This window comes from Fukomys damarensis, unplaced genomic scaffold (assembly GCF_012274545.1).
Source record: "Fukomys damarensis isolate Sample0158 unplaced genomic scaffold, DMR_v1.0_HiC HiC_scaffold_19, whole genome shotgun sequence".
NCBI lineage: Eukaryota > Metazoa > Chordata > Mammalia > Rodentia > Bathyergidae > Fukomys > Fukomys damarensis.
In genome coordinates this window covers 835,822-840,683 of record NW_022900931.1, presented here as the reverse complement: position 1 = coordinate 840,683, position 4,862 = coordinate 835,822, and the positions used below count along the sequence as shown (strand labels likewise).

Below are 4,862 nucleotides of genomic sequence, written 5' to 3'. Positions count from 1 at the left end.
TCTCGAGTGCGGGCGCTGGGAGTGTGGGGTCCTGAGAAGAGGAAGGCCCGAGACCGTGGGAGTCGAGGGGCCGGGACCGGAGCGCGAAGGGGACCCGGGAGTGTGGGGACCCGACGCGGAGGGGGACCCGGGGGTGTAGGGACTCGACGGGGAGGAGGACCCGAGAGTGTAGGACGTGAGGACAGGGGGATCCGGGAGTGTGGGGACCTCAGGGGAAGCGGGAGCTGATAGGGAAGGGAACCCGGGAATGAGGGGACCATACAGGGAGGGAGCGTGGGGGCCCGCAGGGGAAGGGGACCTAGCTGCGCGGTTCCTGGAGGGTGAGACTGAGGATCTGGGAGTGTGGGGTGAGGCGTGGAGTGCTAGGAATATGGGTGACAGCCCAGAACAGGTGCCTGCGTGGAGTGGGAGCCCGAGAATGTGGGTGACTAGGAGGTGGTTTCTGAGGGGGCCGTGAGAGACCGTGGAGAATCTCAAGATAAAGGACCCTATGAGCAGGAGCTCAGAGATCTACGTCTTAGGCTCTTGCTGGCTGCTTCTACTTTGGCCTTTGATTTAAGCTAAAATTCAGTGATTTACTGACAATTTTCATTCTAAGATTCAGTCCCAAAATGTTTTGAGATGAGGGAGAAGCCTAGATGGCTCATTGATTTCCTTCATGATAGTAATTGGTGCAGTAGCAATGAAGGGGCTCCTGATGGCGTGGGGAGCTCTGTTTGCAGCATTAGGGTGGCCCCTCAGGAAGAGCAGCTGTCTCCCCAGGGCAGAGCTTGGGTCCTTGAGGCAGTGACACCTTCCTCCACGAGGAAGGAGCAAGACCACTGCTCGGGATGGGCCACCACATGCCTCAGTGGTAGTGTGGTGGCCTGTTTACCCAGGTGCCCCAAGTTGGCCAGCGCTCATACCCCACTGCACCCAAAGTATGGTTTAGGAAGTCAAGATCTAATAGGCGTTACCACAGGGAAGGCCTATCCTTGGTCAGTCCTGAGCAAGGTCCCCACTTGAAGCTGGGCCACTGGTGGGAACAGGCCCAATCCAGGATCCCTGACTACATCTGCACCAGCCCTAGGAGCTACAAATGTTGGCTCTGCTTATCTGAGAGTCCAAAGGCACAAAGACACCTAGAAGCAGAAGGCAAGCCAGCCAAGCCCACACCCTTCCTTCCTCTACCCTTGAGAACTAAACATAAACTAACAAGTTGAAGGGTCTCTCGAGAGATAATGCGAAAGTAAAACAGTGTCCTAACAAGACACAAAAACCTTCACAGAACAGGGAGGGAGACAAGACAACCACTTCTTAAACAGTGGAAGCAATGTTCAGAGGGGTGAAGAAGAAAATTCAACATGAGGCATCTCAGAAGGACATTCTAGAATTCCAGTGACTAAGAGTCCCGCTCCAGACCCCTAAGAGAGGAGGATCTTCTTTAAATAGACAATGGATGGAGGATGAATTATCACAGTTCTAAGAGAGTTGAACCTACACAGCATCTAAGTGAGGCAGCAAGATGAGATGTACTTGCAGCCCATAAACATCCACACTTACTACAACACAGCATCACTTCAAAGCTACTAAATATGCCTTAGCAAAATGAAAGGTGAATCCCGAGTGAGACAGATGTCAGCACAGAAACCAATGTGAACTGTTACGATCGTAACGTAAGACAACACCTCCCCACCCCCATTAACTCTGCATGACTTGGTAGAGAAGTAAATGTGCACTGAGTTCCTAACTTGCTTGTTAGAAGGTTTTAGAATGTGTAGGGGGGAAAAAAGGTTAAAAGTATCAAGGTTTCCTCTAGAAAAATGGAAATAAGATTTACAACCTTCAAAACAGGTGAAGAACAGGTAAAGTAACAACACCAACGAAAAGATAAGAGCCTGAAGCATGGTCAGTACAGAACATTACATGAGCTGGCTGGAGTAAGTTCAAACACTTGAGTAATCAGAGGAAGGTGGTTGAATTAGTTCATTTGTAAACAAGCACTGACTTTTAAGATTGGGGTAGAAATATTGTTAAATACTATTACAAGACACGAGTGTCCAAAATTCATTTCCTGAATTTGTTGCTGGTAACCCAGCGACAAATAATTTCACCATAGGCCAAATATTGGCCTCTGCCCACTGCTTTAATCTAAATTTATCAGGTGCTTAGCATTCACTTCTTCTGGTCAAGAAGACTTCCTTTACTTAGTGCAAACTTAGGGATACAATTAAAATTATACTTTATGAAAAAATATACCTGAGAAATAACCCTGAGTGATTAAAAGCAAAGGGATGGAAAGTATGAATCCTATTTTTGTTCCTCAAAAGACATTATGAAGAGAAAGAAAAATAAGTGATATTTGCAACATGCATACCTTCCAAATGATTGGTATTGTGGTTTATATCCAGATGTCCCCCAAGAGCCTCATATACTCATAGGTGTGGCTTTCGGCAGGTGATTGAATTATGGGGCATTATAGCTACTTGCTATTAGGAGGAATGGACTGGTCAGAAGAGGCAGGTAGGTTACTGGGGCAGGACCCAGAAGGGTTTATTTCACTCTGCTTCCTGGATGCCATGCTGTAAACAGCTCTCCTCTTCCAGACCCTTTACTATACTGCCTTAGCCTATACCCGGCCAAACATAGAAGTACTGAAATTTCTAAAACGTGAGCCAAGATAAACCTCTCTTCCTTGAAGCTGCAGGTGTCAGGTATTGTGTCCCAGCAATGAGGAAAGTAACTAAAACACATTTTGGCATCAGAGAAGTGGAGTCATTGCTATGACACTACCTGATCGTGTGGCTCAGAAACCTCTGGAACTGGTTCAAAGAAGGAATTTAGAAAGGTCTGGAGAAGCAGCCCTACAGTGGTGTAAGCAGAGATCGGTGTGCAATACTGGTCAGAGCTCAAAAGATCAAAAAGCTGACCAGTGCAGCCAGTAAAGAAGAGGCTCTGGATGTTTCAGTTGGGACAAAATAACTTTATTGGCAGTGGACTCCATGTGTTATGCTTTGGCAGAAACTTTATCTACATTTTGTTCATGTCCTAAAACTGTAGGAGTCTGAGTTTAAAGTTGGGAACTAATCTGGCAGAGGAAATTTCAAGGCAACCCAACATTCAGGCTGTGGCTTGACTACTGTTGGAAGCTTTTAGCCAGCTTTATATGAAAATCAAGAACAAACAGCAAAGCTAGATTAATGAAAAAGTTTTGCATTTGGCCAGAAAGAAAGCTCTGCAAAAGTTGGGGCCTGAGAATCAGAACAGAACTGAGCTTGGTTGCCAAAAAGATTAGCATTAAAGAGAAGCCACAACTGGGCATGGTGGCACACACCTGTAATCCTAGCACTTGGGAGACTGAGGGCAGGAGGACTGGCATGAGTATGAGGCCAGAACAAACTACATAGAAAGACCCTATCTAAAAACAAGAAAGAAAGAAAGAAATAGAAACAGCAGCCAAGTACTTTACAATAGGACCATAGGAAAATGGCTCAAAGACCTGGGAAACTGCTAGGCACCACCCTTCAAAGGCTCAAAATTGCAAAAGTGAAAGACTGAAAGACTTTGCTTTGAGAAGACAACCCCAGGGACCAAGATCAAAAATGGCTGGCTAAGGACTTTGTTGCCCTGGATTTAGTTCACAGTGTTCAGCCATTCAGACACTCAGAGACCTCTGCACACGTTACAAGGGAACCTGGCTACTGCTTGAGCTGATGGCAGACCTTGGCCTTATCCATGTGGCACTGGTTTTATAGGCATGCAGAATGTAAGAGTCGTAGAGTCATGGAAACTTCCAAACAGATTTCAGAAGAAGTCCTGTGAGTCCAGGCAGTGAGCCCCTGAGAGGTCAATGCATCGAGCTGTGAGAGTGAAGCCAAAAGTGCAGTGGAGACCCCAGAAAGTTGGAAAAGCCAGGAATGGAGACTGGCTTAAGAAAACCACAAGATATGAGCAAAGCCAGTCCAAGAGAGAGAATGGGGGGGGAGGTTTTACAGCCACCAGTAATGTCATAAGGGCAGAGCCACTCAAGCCCTTTGGAGTTCATACTTCATTGCCACAACTTGTCCTGGGTGCTGGCCCTGGAATTACAAGACAATTTTGTCCTGCTTGATTTTGGTCTTACTTTGATCTCATTTCTTTCTTTTCCCCTATTCCTATCTTTTGGAATGGGAATATGTATCTTGTGCCACTGTATGTTGGAAATATTTCATTTTCTGTTTTATTTTTACAGAGGCTCATAGCTAAGGGTTTTCTTGGCATTTTAGGACATGCGGCTTGCTTTGAGATGGTGGCCAGGTTTCAAAGGTAAGAGCCCCAAGAGAACCAGATGAGACTTGCACTGTTTGTCATGGCCTAGCCCAGAAGTCCAATAGCATCATTTCTATAGCAACAACCTTGTCCGGATTCAAGAGCTGGGAAGGGGTGCAGACCCTACTCCTGATGGGAGAGCACCAGAGGCACAGTTGAAGAGGAGCACATTGTAGGAGATAAGTCATGGCCACTTTGGGAAAATGCAAGACACCGTAACATGTGTCCCCACTCCAAGGTGCTGGGTCGAGGCCACGCATATTCTTAGGTCCCTCCAGCTCCTGGGCTTATGCCTGAGACACTTGCCCTTCACTCATCCGGAGAGGCGCATAAATGTCCAGATAACCAGCTGTGTGTTTCTTGTGGTACTGGGGATTGTGCCCACGAGTGCTTTACCACTGGAAGTTACATCCCTCCAGCTCTTAGCTACCCTCCCCATTTTTTAGTTTTTTGAGACAGGGTCTCACTTTGTAGTTCAGGCTGGCCTCAAACTCACAGCAATCCTCCTACCTCTGCCTCCTAAGTGCTGGGATTACAGGAGTGAGAAACTATGCCCAGCTAATTTTTTTTTTTTT

The 4,862-nt window shown here is 46.8% G+C and overlaps 1 protein-coding gene across 1 annotated transcript in view; it reads right to left on the bottom strand.

Moving 5' to 3' along the window:
* The window catches only part of Brd1 (bromodomain containing 1), a 50,655-nt gene that overhangs the window by 41,986 nt on the left and 3,807 nt on the right, over positions 1-4,862 (bottom strand). The gene's annotated exons all lie outside the window — the stretch shown is intronic.